Genomic DNA, 16,276 nt, shown 5'->3' with positions numbered 1-16,276 from the left:
CCCTGAAACCCTCTGGGATCAGTTGAAGACTACCATACTGCAATCCACTGAAGAGGTACTGGGCTTCTCCTCCAGGAAAAACAAGGACTGGTTTGACGAAAACAGCCAGGAAATCCAGGAGCTGCTGGCAAAGAAGCGAGCTGCCCACCAGGCTCACCTTACAAAGCCGTCCTGTCCAGAGAAAAAACAAGCCTTCCGTCGCGCATGCAGCCATCTTCAGCGCAAACTCCGGGAGATCCAAAATGAGTGGTGGACGAGCCTCGCCAAACGAACACAGCTCAGCGCGGACATTGGCGACTTCAGGGGTTTCTACGAGGCTCTAAAGGCTGTGTACGGCCCCTCACCCCAAGTCCAAAGCCCGCTGCGCAGCTCAGACGGCAAAGTCCTCCTCAGCGACAAGATCTCCATCCTCAACCGATGGTCAGAACACTTCCAATCTCTTTTCAGTACCAACCGCTCAGTCCAAGATTCCGCCCTGCTCCAGCTCCCTCAACAGCCCCTAAGGCTAGAGCTGGATGAGGTTCCCACCCTGGATGAGACATATAAGGCAATCGATCAACTGAAAAGTGGCAAAGCAGCAGGTATGGATGGAATCCCCCCAGAAGTCTGGAAGGCTGGCGGCAAAACTCTGCATGCCAAACTGCATGAGTTTTTCAAGCTTTGTTGGGACCAAGGTAAACTGCCTCAGGATCTTCGTGATGCCACCATCATCACCCTGTACAAAAACAAAGGCAAGAAATCAGACTGCTCAAACTACAGGGGAATCACGTTGCTCTCCATTGCAGGCAAAATCTTCGCTAGGATTCTACTAAATAGAATAATACCTAGTGTCGCCGAGAATACTCTCCCAGAATCACAGTGCGGCTTTCGCGCAAACAGAGGAACCACTGACATGGTCTTTGCCCTCAGACAGCTCCAAGAAAAGTGTAGAGAACAAAACAAAGGACTCTACATCACCTTTGTTGACCTCACCAAAGCCTTCGACACCGTGAGCAGGAAAGGGCTTTGGCAAATACTAGAGCGCATCGGATGTCCCCCAAAGTTCCTCAACATGATTATCCAACTGCACGAAAACCAACAAGGTCGGGTCAGATACAGCAATGAGCTCTCTGAACCCTTCTCCATTAACAATGGCGTGAAGCAAGGCTTTGTTCTGGCACCAACCCTCTTTTCAATCTTCTTCAGCATGATGCTGAACCAAGCCATGAAAGACCCCAACAATGAAGACGCTGTTTACATCCGGTACCGCACGGATGGCAGTCTCTTCAATCTGAGGCGCCTGCAAGCTCACACCAAGACACAAGAGAAACTTGTCCGTGAACTACTCTTTGCAGATGATGCCGCTTTAGTTGCCCATTCAGAGCCAGCTCTTCAGCGCTTGACGTCCTGCTTTGCGGAAACTGCCAAAATGTTTGGCCTGGAAGTCAGCCTGAAGAAAACTGAGGTCCTCCATCAGCCAGCTCCCCACCATGACTACCAGCCCCCCCACATCTCCATCGGGCACACAAAACTCAAAACGGTCAACCAGTTTACCTATCTCGGCTGCACCATTTCATCAGATGCAAGGATCGACAATGAGATAGACAACAGACTCGCCAAGGCAAATAGCGCCTTTGGAAGACTACACAAAAGAGTCTGGAAAAACAACCAACTGAAAAACCTCACAAAGATAAGCGTATACAGAGCCGTTGTCATACCCACACTCCTGTTCGGCTCCGAATCATGGGTCCTCTACCGGCACCACCTACGGCTCCTAGAACGCTTCCACCAGCGTTGTCTCCGCTCCATCCTCAACATCCATTGGAGCGCTCACACCCCTAACGTCGATGTACTCGAGATGGCAGAGGTCGACAGCATCGAGTCCACGCTGCTGAAGATCCAGCTGCGCTGGATGGGTCACGTCTCCAGAATGGAGGACCATCGCCTTCCCAAGATCGTGTTATATGGCGAGCTCTCCACTGGCCACCGTGACAGAGGTGCACCAAAGAAAAGGTACAAGGACTGCCTAAAGAAATCTCTTGGTGCCTGCCACATTGACCACCGCCAGTGGGCTGATAACGCCTCAAACCGTGCATCTTGGCGCCTCACAGTTTGGCGGGCAGCAGCCTCCTTTGAAGAAGACCGCAGAGCCCACCTCACTGACAAAAGGCAAAGGAGGAAAAACCCAACACCCAACCCCAACCAACCAATTTTCCCTTGCAACCGCTGCAATCGTGTCTGCCTGTCCCGCATCGGACTGGTCAGCCACAAACAAGCCTGCAGCTGACGTGGACTTTTTACCCCCTCCATAAATCTTCGTCCGCGAAGCCAAGCCAAAGAAGATAATAGAAGAAATAATATAAAGATAGTGGGCCTGAAGGTAGATGAAGAAGGCAAGAATGTGAGAGAATTTATAAAAGATTGGATCCCCAGGGTCCTAGGAAGACCAGAATTACAGGAAGAAATGGAAATAGAAAGGGCACATAGAACGTTAGCCCCTAAACCACAGCCACAACAAAAACCAAGATCCATTTTAGTAAAATTCTTAAGATATACAACAAGAGAAAATATATTGGAGAAAGCAATGAAGAAAATAAGAGAAGACAAAAAGCCACTGGAATACAAAAGTCAAAAAATTTTTTTCTATCCAGACATAAGTTTTGAACTCCTGAAGTAGAGAAAGGAGTTTAATACAGCAAAAGCGATCCTATGGAAAAAAGGATATAAATTTATGCTAAACTACCCAGCGGTACTTAAAATAGTTATTCCAGGGCAGCAAAACAGACTATTCTCGGATCCGGAGGAAGCACGAAAATTTGCAGAACAACTACAAAACAGACAGAGAGATGAAGACATGTAACGAGAGCAAAAATGACCACGAACTATATGTATGTGTGTATATGGGTATATATATATATATATATGTGTGTGTGTGTGTGTGTGTATATATGTGTGTACATGAGTGTATCTGTATTTAAAAGAAAATATATAGAGTATAGATAAGAATTAATAAGGGAAAGAAAGGGAAGAGAGGAAGTAAGGAGGGAATTAAGAGAGTGACCTTTGTTGTATATGAAAATTAAAATCTTTTCTGGGGGAGGCTGGGTGGGGAGGAGTTATGGTCACTGCGAAATCAGTTGACGCTTGCGAGTGAATTTGCAAATCCAAATGGAGAGGGGAGATGTGGTTGCCCGACAAGGGATAAAGGGCAACTCAGGAAGGGAAGGGGATAGTGGGGTTAAAGAAATTTTAGATAGGAGAATAAGGGAAATGTTTGATGTTTTAGAAATGTTGTCTTATAAAGTGTTCAAAACTAGAAAGCTGAAATGGATAAGAAGGAAAGGTGATGATGAGGAAACGGAAAGAAAAGGTAAACAAAGTATGAAATGGTTATGTTGAACTATATGACTTTAAATATTAACGGAATACATAACCAAATCAAAAGGAAGAAACTGCTAAATTTACTGAAAAATGAAAAAATTGATATAGCATTCGTGCAAGAAACACATTTAACTGAAATGGAGCACAAGAAATTAAAGAGAGATTGAATAGGACATGTAACAGCAGCGTCATATAATTCAAAAGCTAGAAGAGTAGCTATATTAATCAGTAAAAATGTACCAATTAAAATAAAAGAGGAAATAATAGATCCAGCAGGGACATATGTAATGATAAAATGTCAGATATATTCGGAGTTTTGGAATTTACTCAATGTATATTCACCTAACGAAGAAGATCAAAATTTATGCAAGATCTTTTTTTGAAGATAGCAGACACGCAAGGGAACATACTAATAGGAGGGGATTTCAACCTTAATTTGGATTCAAACATGGATAAAACTGGGGAAAAAATTAACAGAAAGAACAAAGTAACCAAATTTATAATTAAATCGATGCAAGAAATGCAACTTTTGGAGATATGGAGGAAACAACACCCAAAGGAAAAGGAATATTCTTATTATTCGGGTAGACATAAAACATACTCAAGAATAGACCTATTCCTGTTATCAGCTCGTATGCAAGACAGAGTAAGAAAAACAGAATATAAAGCTAGAATATTATTGGACCACTCACCCCTGATATTGACAATAGAGTTAGAGGACATCCCTCCAAGAATGTATAGATGGAGATTAAACTCCATGCTACTTAAAAGGCAGGATTTTAGAGAATTAATTGAAACACAAATTAAAATGTACTTTGAAATGAATACGGAATCAGTGAAAGATAAGTTTATACTATGGGACGCAATGAAAGCATTCATCAGAGGGCAAATAATAAGTTATGTAACCAAGATGAAGAAGGACTACAATCAGGAAACAGAGCAGTTGGAAAGGGAAAAAGCAAATATAGAAAAAGAATTAGCAATGAAGGAAGACACAACTAAAAGAAGAGAATTGGCAGATAAAAAAATAAAATATGAAACACTACAAACATATAAGGTGGAGAAGAACATAATGAAGACAAAACAGAAATATTATGAACTAGGAGAAAAAACGCACAAAATTCTAGCATGGCAGCTTAAGACAGAACAAACTAAGAGAATGGTATTGGCATCAAGGAAAAAAGACAAACAAATCACATATAATCCAACGGAGATTAATGAAAACTTCAGAGAATTCTATGAACAATTATACCAAACTGAAAACGAAGGGAAAGAAGACAAAATAGATGAATTTTTAACTAAAGTTGAACTACCGAAATTACAAATAGAGGAACAAAATAAATTAACAGAACCATTTGAAATAGTAGAAATACAAGAGATAATAAAAAAAACTACCGAATAATAAAACACCAGGAGAGGATAGATTCCCAATAGAATTCTATAAAACATTTAAAGATTTATTAATTCCTGCCCTCCTGGAAGTCATCAACCAGATTGATAAAACACAAAGCTTACCAGATTCATGTAAAACAGCAATAATTACAGTAATACCAAAGACAGGGAAAGATCTACTCGCACCAGCGTCATATAGACCAATAACTTTACTTAACACAGATTATAAGATAATAGCTAAACTATTAGCAAACAGATTAGCCGACTATGTACCAAAAATAGTAAATCTAGACCAAACTGGATTTATTAAAAAAAGACGAACAACAGACAATATTTGTAAATTTATTAACTTAATTCATGCAGTAGAAGGAAATAAAGCTCGAACAGTAACGGTTGCTTTAGACGCAAAGAAAGCCTTTGACAGAGTAGAGTGGAATTATTTATTCAAAGTACTACAAAAATTCAGTTTACCAGAGAAGTATATTAATTGGATTAAAGCATTATATAAGGGGCCATTGGCGAAAGTGACAGTAAATGGATATATATCAAAACAATTTAACTTTAGCAGATCAACAAGGCAGGGATGCCCACTATCACCCTTATTGTTCGCGTTAGCCATAGAACCACTAGCAGAATTGATAAGAACAGAAAATAAAATAAAAGGGATAAAAATAAAAGACAAAGAATATAAAATCAGTTTATTTGCAGATGACGTTATAGTATACTTAATAGAACCAGAATTATCAATAAATATCATAAGAAATTGACGGAATATGGAGAAGTGTCGGGATACAAGATTAATGCAAATAAAAGTGAAGCAATGCCAATGAATAATGCGGATTTCTCAAAATTTAAGAAAGAATCACCATTCAGATGGCAAATGCAAGCAATACGATACCTAGGTATACAAATAAATAAAAACCTTGGCCATCTATATAAACTCAATTGTTATCCACTAATGAAAAAATTACAGGACGACTTAGAGCATTGGAAAGACTTACCACTAACACTAATAGGAAGGATAAACTGTAATAAAATGAACATTTTCCCAAGGATACAATACCTATTTCAGGCATTGCCAATACACTTGACGGAGAAATTCTTCAAAGAGTTAAAGAAAATAATAAGAAATTTTTTATGGAAAGGGGGGAAACCGAGGATAGCACTAGATAAATTAACAGAGTGGTATAAACATGGAGGCTTACAACTGCCAAACTTTAAAAATTATTATAGAGCCGCACAATTATGATACTTATCAGATTTTTACCAAACAAGGGAAAAACCAGATTGGACCAGATTAGAACTAGATAAAATAGGGGAGAAGATACCTGAACATATATTATATAAATGGGATGAAAAATTGGTACAACGTAGGAATTCTCCAGTATTACATCATCTGCTCAATATTTGGAAGAAGATTCATGTAGAAAGGAATAAAGCAAATTACCAACTACCAAAACTAATACTAACTCAAAATCAGCTAATCCCTTTTACAATAGATAACCTTTCCTTTAGAGAATGGGAGGAAAAAAGGGATCAAAAGAATAGAAAATTGCTTTTCGGGAAATAAATTATTATCCTTTGTACAAATGAAGGATAAATATAATATAACTCACGATACAGTGTTGGCATACTACCAACTGAAATCCTACTTGAAGGACAAATTGGGAAGCAGTCTGAGGTTACCGGAGGGAAGTAATTTTATATATGTGATTACAGACACAATGATGATCAAAAAATTAATAACAAACATGTATATTAAACTACAAGAAAAGGAGAATGAGGAAACAAATGATAAAACTAAACAAAAATGGGAACAAGATCTAAACATAAAGATAAAGAAGGAAACCTGGGAGAAGTTATGTTCAGGAACTATGAGAAATACAATAAATACGAGGTTACGTATGATACAATATAGCTGGATACACAGGCTATATATTACACCTCACCCTGTCCAGGCACAGGGTGAGCTGCGGCGGCCTCGGCCCCGGTCCGGGCAGTATGGACCGACCTAGGAGGGGAGGCAGGCCCCTCCAGCCCGGGTAAGAAACCTGCATAGGAGAAGGCCACTCCGATATAAAACCTACGACCCAAGGACCTCGCTGCCACGTCCCAGCTTGCTTGGCCACGGCACACGAACCATGGGTGTAAAGGGTGGGGCCAGTACTGCACGCACTGCACTCCACCTAAAAGCTCCTTTGCGCAGGCCCGAGGACAGGTCCACGTCCTCCCCCTCCACGTCCTCCCCCTCCACGTCCTCCCCCTCCACGTCCTCCCCCTCCACGTCCTCCCCTCCACGTCCTCCCCCTCCACGTCCTCCCCCTCCACATCCTTCCCCTCCACGTCCTCTCCCTCCACGCCTTCCCCCTCAAAAGATGCTCACAAACTCAAGCTCGCATGCTGGAACATCAGAACCATGCTAGACAAGGCTGACAGCCACCGACCTGAATGTCGGTCTGCCCTCATTGCACATGAACTCCTCAGACTTGACATCGACATAGCCGCTCTCAGTGAAGTCCGCCTGGCAGATGTAGGCAGCCTCCAAGAACGCGGCGCGGGCTACACACTCTACTGGTCTGGCAAGCCTTCGGATGAACGACGCCTATCTGGTGTAGGCTTCATGGTCAAGAGCTTCATTGCCTCCAAACTCGAAAACCTTCCGACAGGCCTCTCGGACCGAATCATGTCCATGCGACTCCCCCTTCAGAACAAGCGTCACATCACCCTCATCAGTGTCTATGCTCCAACCCTCCAGGCGGAACCAGCAGAAAAGGACAAGTTCTACACTGACCTGCGCAACCTCATCCAACGCACCCCTACAGCCGACAAGGTTGTCATCCTGGGCGACTTCAATGCTCGTGTCGGCAAAGACTCAGAAACCTGGCCAGGAATCCTGGGCAAGCATGGCGTCGGCAAGTGCAACGACAATGGGCGCCTCCTGTTGGAGCTCTGCGCAGAACAGCGGCTTGTCATTACAAACACCCTTTTTCAGCAGAGGGACAGCCTTAAGACCACCTGGATGCATCCCCGATCCAAACACTGGCACCTCCTGGACTACATCCTGGTGCGAGAAAGTGACAAACGAGATGTGCTGCACACCAGGGTCATGCCTAGCGCGGAATGCCACACTGACCACCGGCTGGTTCGCTGCAAGCTCAACCTTCACTTCAAACCAAAGCCCAGGAACAATAAAGCCCCCAGAAAGAGGTTCAATGTTGGAAACCTGCAGTCAGACGAAGCGAGAGGAAACTTCCAGGCAAACCTCAAAGCAAAGCTCGACGATGCAACCCACCTCACGGACCCGTCCCCTGAAACCCTCTGGGATCAGTTGAAGACTACCATACTGCAATCCACTGAAGAGGTACTGGGCTTCTCCTCCAGGAAAAACAAGGACTGGTTTGACGAAAACAGCCAGGAAATCCAGGAGCTGCTGGCAAAGAAGCGAGCTGCCCACCAGGCTCACCTTACAAAGCCGTCCTGTCCAGAGAAGAAACAAGCCTTCCGTCGCGCATGCAGCCATCTTCAGCGCAAACTCCGGGAGATCCAAAATGAGTGGTGGACTAGCCTCGCCAAACGAACCCAGCTCAGCGCGGACATTGGCGACTTCAGGGGTTTCTACGAGGCTCTAAAGGCTGTGTACGGCCCCTCACCCCAAGTCCAAAGCCCGCTGCGCAGCTCAGACGGCAAAGTCCTCCTCAGCGACAAGATCTCCATCCTCAACCGATGGTCAGAACACTTCCAATCTCTTTTCAGTGCCAACCGCTCAGTCCAAGATTCCGCCCTGCTCCAGCTCCCTCAACAGCCCCTAAGGCTAGAGCTGGATGAGGTTCCCACCCTGGATGAGACATATAAGGCAATCGAACAACTGAAAAGTGGCAAAGCAGCAGGTATGGATGGAATCCCCCCAGAAGTCTGGAAGGCTGGCGGCAAAACTCTGCATGCCAAACTGCATGAGTTTTTCAAGCTTTGTTGGGACCAAGGTAAACTGCCTCAGGATCTTCGTGATGCCACCATCATCACCCTGTACAAAAACAAAGGCGAGAAATCAGACTGCTCAAACTACAGGGGAATCACGTTGCTCTCCATTGCAGGCAAAATCTTCGCTAGGATTCTACTAAATAGAATAATACCTAGTGTCGCCGAGAATATTCTCCCAGAATCACAGTGCGGCTTTCGCGCAAACAGAGGAACTACTGACATGGTCTTTGCCCTCAGACAGCTCCAAGAAAAATGCAGAGAACAAAACAAAGGACTCTACATCACCTTTGTTGACCTCACCAAAGCCTTCGACACCGTGAGCAGGAAAGGGCTTTGGCAAATACTAGAGCGCATCGGATGTCCCCCAAAGTTCCTCAACATGATTATCCAACTGCACGAAAACCAACAAGGTCGGGTCAGATACAGCAATGAGCTCTCTGAACCCTTCTCCATTAACAATGGCGTGAAGCAAGGCTGTGTTCTGGCACCAACCCTCTTTTCAATCTTCTTCAGCATGATGCTGAACCAAGCCATGAAAGACCCCAACAATGAAGACGCTGTTTACATCCGGTACCGCACGGATGGCAGTCTCTTCAATCTGAGGCGCCTGCAAGCTCACACCAAGACACAAGAGAAACTTGTCCGTGAACTACTCTTTGCAGACGATGCCGCTTTAGTTGCCCATTCAGAGCCAGCTCTTCAGCGCTTGACGTCCTGCTTTGCGGAAACTGCCAAAATGTTTGGCCTGGAAGTCAGCCTGAAGAAAACTGAGGTCCTCCATCAGCCAGCTCCCCACCATGATCACCAGCCCCCCCACATCTCCATCGGGCATACAAAACTCAAAACGGTCAACCAGTTTACCTATCTCGGCTGCACCATTTCATCAGATGCAAGGATCGACAATGAGATAGACAACAGACTCGCCAAGGCAAATAGCGCCTTTGGAAGACTACACAAAAGAGTCTGGAAAAACAACCAACTGAAAAACTTCACAAAGATAAGCGTATACAGAGCCGTTGTCATACCCACACTCCTGTTCGGCTCCGAATCATTCGTCCTCTACCGGCACCACCTACGGCTCCTAGAACGCTTCCACCAGCGTTGTCTCCGCTCCATCCTCAACATCCATTGGAGCGCTTACATCCCTAACGTCGAAGTACTCGAGATGGCAGAGGTCGACAGCATCGAGTCCACGCTGCTGAAGATCCAGCTGCGCAGGATGGGTCACGTCTCCAGAATGGAGGACCATCGCCTTCCCAAGATCGTGTTATATGGCGAGCTCTCCACTGGCCACCGTGACAGAGGTGCACCAAAGAAAAGGTACAAGGACTGCCTAAAGAAATCTCTTGGTGCCTGCCACATTGACCACCGCCAGTGGGCTGATATCGCCTCAAACCGTGCATCTTGGCGCCTCACAGTTTGGCGGGCAGCAACCTCCTTTGAAGAAGACCGCAGAGCCTACCTCACTGACAAAAGGCAAAGGAGGAAAAACCCAACACCCAACCCCAACCAACCAATTTTCCCCTGCAACCGCTGCAATCGTGTCTGCCTGTCCCGCATCGGACTTGTCAGCCACAAACGAGCCTGCAGCTGACGTGGACTTTTTACCCCCTCCATAAATCTTCGTCCGCGAAGCCAAGCCAAAGAAGAAAAGAAGATATTACACCTCAAAAGTTAAATAAATGGGACCCAACAGTATCTGACAGATGTTTTCGCTGTAAAAAGGAAATGGGAACAACAATTCATGCAATATGGACATGTGAGAAAGTGAAAAAATTTTGGGAAGATCTAAACCAGATATTAAATAAAATCACAAAAAGCAATATACCAAAAAACCCAGAGATCTTCCTCCTAAGTAACATAAAAAACAAAGAATTTGGACTTGATTTGGATGGTGCACAAAAAAAGATTTGTTAGGATAGCCCTAGCTGTAGCAAAAAAATGTATTATGTCAGCCTGGAAATTAGAAGATAACTTGAGAATAGAACAATGGTATATAGAAATGAATAAATGTATTCCATTAGAAAAAATAACATATAATTTAAGAAATAATATTACAATATTTGAACAAATATGGGAGCCATACATGAAACACAATAGAGAAAACCTACCGGGGACATCTACCACCTAAAATGACAGAAGGAGAAGGGAATGAAAAGAATTGACTCAGTGGAATTTCTTGTTTATTTTTATTGAGTGACAACATTGTTTGACGGGTTTAATGTATCTTAGATTCTGAACTTTAAATGAATGGGAGGGTAGGTAGGGAGGGTGGGATGAGAATGGGGGGAGAAAACGACACTGTATATATTTGAAAAGGAAAATGTATGTATCTTGATCAATGTGGTTTATAGTGTAAAAAGTAAAAAATTTTAAAAAATTTAAAAAAAAGAATCTGAGATACATAGATGAAATGGACAACCTGCGGTTTTTTTCCCAGGGCAGGAATAGGGGACAACTCCACAAAATGAAAGGAGAAAAGTTTAGGGACGGCATCATGGGTGCATTTATTTTTAATTTTTACACCATGTTGTGGGTGCCCGGAAATCCTTGCTAGACAGGGGTGGTGGTGGAGGCTGAAACGTTAGGGGCATTTAAGAGACTCTTAGACAGAAATATAAATGAAAGAAAAATAGTGAGTTACAAGGTATTAAAGCTTCAGTTTGTAGGAATATATAGGTGAGGAACTTGTTGTAGACTTCCACAGTGCTGATCAACACCGCAATGATCAGGATTGTCTTCCGTGACGGCATTCTCCTGTTAGGGGTGGGATGGTGGGGAAAATGCAAGACTCGCTCACATTCGATTAGTTGACTTGTATGAACACATGAGATGGTACATTCATTCAGTATCGCGACCCTTCGCATGTCCCCAGGCCCATGCGGTATCATCTCCCCTATTTTAGGTGGACATTGTGGCTACTGCACCTACACATTTTCTCATTTCTTGGAGTGCTGAACCTCAACCTCTGACTTCCCAAAGTCAGAGGGCGCCAGTTGTCATGAGAGTGGGAAACCCCCCCCCCCCCAACTTCCCCGGCCAATTGCAATCAAATTCATATGGTCAACTGCTTTCTGCAACACACTGAGCCACCCCTATAGTGCATTGGTGAGGGCTGTGTGCATATTTCCCTTTTAGCAGGCCATTAATTGTCTCATTCAGACTGGATGCCTGTGGGTGATAGGGAATATGCAGTAGCCACAAGATGCCAGTCTCTGCCACCCAGTTCTGTATTTTGGCCCGAGTGAAGTTTGAGTCCTGGTCAGATTGTACCTTCCACAGTACTGATGCTGTAATCCTTTAATGGTGCTATCCTGGTTGGCCCACTGATGTGGCAGCACCACCAGGACACACGAATAGGTATAGACCATTGTGAGGGGAGGAGCAGCCGCAGTGTGATGGTCTCTGCAGCTAAGTAGCACGCAAGCAACTGCCGCTCAAACAGGGCATAGTGAGAGGAAGCTTCAGGGAGGAACTTTGTCCAGAATCTGTGTGGGACTCTGTGATCTTGCATCATCTGCCAGAGGTTCCACTCGGCAATTGCTTTCGTGGTAGAGACCTGCAATTCAAAGGACACCCCAGTCTGGCATGGGGCCAGCGGCAGTGCTTGTTTACCAGCTTGTTTTACCATTTCAAAGGCTGTTTTTTGCTTGGGTCCCCATTGGAATGTTGTTTTCTCTCTCGAAACACCGTAGGGTGGAAAAGCAGCATAGTTAGATGGGGAATGTGCTGGAGTCAGAAACAAAAAAAAGCCCACATACTGCTGGGTTTCGACCTTATTTGTGGCCACTGAAGCATTGACGATCTTATTTTTTGCAGCCGCAGGAATTTCTCTCTGGTTGGAATCTCACTAGATGCCTCGGAAGAGGATTATTTAACTGGGGCGCTGCATTTTTTCAATGTTAACGGCCTTTGCTCGTGCATACAAGGAAGAAATTAGTATGTCAAGGGCATTCTAAGGTAAACACAAATTGACCCTAGGAATTGGAAATGAAGGAAGTTGGAAAAAAAGCACTGGTCAAATTGATAAAGGCATAGCAATGCTTGATCTCCCGTCTCCCATTGTCCTCCACCAGGATGACCACATCAGCGACTGACAGTGAGGGGAGTGGCAACCTTGTTTACCTGCCTGTAATCAATGGTCATGTGCCACGTGCAATTCTTCTTGCGTACGGGCCAGATCGGGCTGTTGAATAGGGAGGCAGCAAGTCGGATGACTCTCTCCTGCAATAATCCATCAATTGTTTGTGATTTTTTGGTGCCCCCAGACACCCAGTATTGTCTGGTGCTGACTACCTTGGAGAGGGGGTGGGAGATGATTATGCACTCCCATTTGGCTGCTCCAACTACTATGGTCATGCAGGCAACCCCAAAAGTGAATCTCCTCCTGTTGGTACACAAGGACTGCCCCTTGAGCACATTCATTCCAAGATACACTCAACGGCCTGACAGGTCGGTGTGGTTCAATGCCTATGGATAGGCAGAGGGTGAGGTCTTTGGTGGGAACAGTGGACCCTCCTACCCTCTACAGAGACCTACTGTCCTCTCCAAACTGCAGGATCATTGGGGATAATACTGTGTTCAGCCCCAACATCTACTCAGGCCATCCAACAATAGTGTGTTCCTGTTGGCCCAATGTACGGCCGGGAAACATGGCCTTGGGTTGCCTGGACAGGACAGAATCGCTGAGTAAATCTTCAGGGCCTCTATTCTGTGGGGGGGGTGGGGGTGGAGGTTGGCCACCCTGCAGGCGATGTTTCCTCTTGCTAGATATGGGCAATTTCCTTGCACAGCAGGGTTGTTAGCTTTCCCCGAAGGGAGTCGGGGCCACTGTGGGTGGAGTAGGAGCTAAGGGGGGATTGCGCTGAGCCATGGGTGGGGACTTCTAAACTCCTCCCTTCAATGCTCCTTCCAGAGAGCATACATAGCAGAGATGTGAATCCCATTAATGCGAGCGCGTTCCACACTGGCACACACCAATACCTTGTAAAATTCTTTGCGAGTAAACTGGGGGTGTCACTTTACCAACCCTTGCCTCGGTCTTGCGGAATTTACCGGGTGCCTCCCACTCCATGTATTCAAGCCTTTCTAGAAGTCTGATGACTTTCCAGACAGTCTTTCCAGTTGCCGGTCCCATGAGGGCCAGGACCACTGCTTTTAGATCAGGGTATGCTGTGGTAACTGTGGTAAGAGTACTCTGCTGAGGCATCATGTCACCCTTGTGTTCTCGGGGAAATGGCGATCACGGACTCCCCCAATGATCCCGGTAATTAATGTCCATTCTTTGATGACCATTATCCCTTCACTAATAGTGTTCTACTGTGGCCATTGTTTAGATTCCATTCTAGGAGAGTGGCGTATTGGGCTCGCCATATGGCCCACCCTATCCCATATGGAGGTGCCACCACTGACCCCTTCAGACAGTGCCTGCAGGTTATTATTGGTGATTGGATAGGCCAGTGGATCTCAACCTTTTTCTTTCCACTCACGTACCACTTAAAGTATTTCCTATGTCATAGGTGATATGTGAATAGGAAGGGATTGCTTATGGTGGTACATGAGTGGAAAGACAAGGATTGAGAACCACTGAGATAAGCTATCCAGGGTGCTCGCTTCCTGGTAAGAGAGACCACATTGGGAGCATCCTCATCCCAGAGTCAGAGCAGCCACACAGCCAGGTGTTTGCCCGGCCACTAGTGATATTAATCCTCTAGCCCAGTTATCTCTTTAGCTGAATTGTCATGTCTCCTTGGTCTCACAGCAGCCACAGATATGTCCCCATGAGGTCCCCGGAATCTCTGATGCTTCCCCATTCTGTAGCATTGGCGGAGTGCCATTGTGGTAGGTTTGGGACTGTGTGGTCACCAGCTTTGCCTGCAGGTGTATATGTGCCAGTCTCCTCTCTCTCACCACAGTCCATCTATATGTCCCCATCCCTGACCACGTGTCAAACCCGTCCCCTCACTGGCCCAGATCTTAACTGGATCAAGCTGTCAGTTGGACTGGCAAACTGTGTGCATCTGTTGCATTTTAATCACTTTCATCTCAAGATCTGTGGCTCAGGCTTGGGAAGCCCACGTTGACTCCTGCAGTGCAGAACAGCATTACTAGAGTGTCTCTGTCTCTTTTTTGGGGGGGCGCTCTCTTGATCTTTCTATGGTCTCACATTGGTGTCTCAGGAGAGAAGCTAGCCAAAGGTCACCCATCTGTCTCCCCGTAGTCTTTGGGAACCCTGACTTCTTGAGGAGGGATACTACATGGTGTCCCATTTTCTCACCATATGGCTCCAGGTGTTTGGATCGGTCTACTGATTTGCCATGATCCACCAGCATGTTAGCCAAGCTCCCAAGCCCTGCACCATAGTTGGTCCACCTGGGGATCCTCTCACTGCCTTCACTGGCTTTCCTTCCCCAATTCCAAAATATCTCCTCTGTATCCGTGTTCAGTCATGACTCCAAGAACCCTGCTTAAGGCATCAAATATTATGAGAAAAACAACTTTGACAAGTCCCTTTATTGATCTTTATTGAGACACATAGGTAAATTGCAACATGGATAAAACACACACGCCCACTCAAATACAATCGCAGTGGATAGAACAACTATCTGATACTTGCAACCACTCATGGAGAAATAGATTTGCAATCAAGGAATAAAATACAATACCCGTCATCCTTTGACATAGTCCAGGCATGGCTCTGAACTAAACTAGTCTAGGATCAGTAATTTCTATGTATCCAATATAACAGATCCCAAACCTTTGCCCGCACACACCTTACCAATGACTCTCCAGCATCCCCCCATGGTTCGCAACATGGAGTAGAACTGGGGTTCGTCCCGAGGCAGATGGACCACATGTGTTGGGCATTATAGTGCAATCAACTGGAGAGTCTGGTCCAGGTGTGGGTTAGGTGATTGCAGGGGCCATTGGACAGGAGTGTACTAATCTGTGGGCAGGCCCTGACCTTGATTGGCAGGTGGGATGACTTCTGACTAGTCTCACATAGCATGCATGATCCTCCATATTACACAACCCTCTTGAATCCATGCTACATCTGCCTGATGAAAACATTTCTATTCAGGTGATGTGCTATTTCTTCTTTAATGACAACTTCAAGCATTTTCCTGAACACCGACATTAAGCAAACGGAACTATAGTTGCCTTTCTTGTACATTTTTGTAATATTAGAATAACATTTGGTGCTTTCCCATCTGCCATGTCCTGTCCAGAGAATTTTTGTAAATTAGCACTATTATTTCTGCTATAACTTCTGTCATTTCTTTTATTACCCTTGGATGCATTCCATCAGCACCAAGGGACTTATCTACCATCAGGCCTTAGTTTGTTCGGCAATAAAGTCTTTAGTGATATCAACTGCATTGAAGTCCTCATCTCCCATGACATTCATAACATCACTCTTTGACAAATTAGACGTGTCCTCCACTTTAAGACTGTCCTGAAGTAACCATTTTGGCATTTCCCATTATTTATTGCCCCTTCTTGTCTTCCAAGGGACTTACATTCATTTTAGCCACATTTTTTCCAC

The 16,276-nt window shown here is 44.9% G+C and overlaps 1 pseudogene; it reads left to right on the top strand.

The window, feature by feature from the left end:
* The window catches only part of LOC138764907 (NACHT, LRR and PYD domains-containing protein 3-like), a 64,132-nt pseudogene that overhangs the window by 6,556 nt on the left and 41,300 nt on the right, over positions 1 to 16,276 (top strand).

Source organism: Narcine bancroftii, chromosome 5, assembly GCF_036971445.1.
Source record: "Narcine bancroftii isolate sNarBan1 chromosome 5, sNarBan1.hap1, whole genome shotgun sequence".
NCBI classification, from domain to species: Eukaryota; Metazoa; Chordata; class Chondrichthyes; order Torpediniformes; family Narcinidae; genus Narcine; species Narcine bancroftii.
Note: the sequence above shows the minus strand (reverse complement) of the source record. Positions and strands in the feature narration are given on the sequence as shown.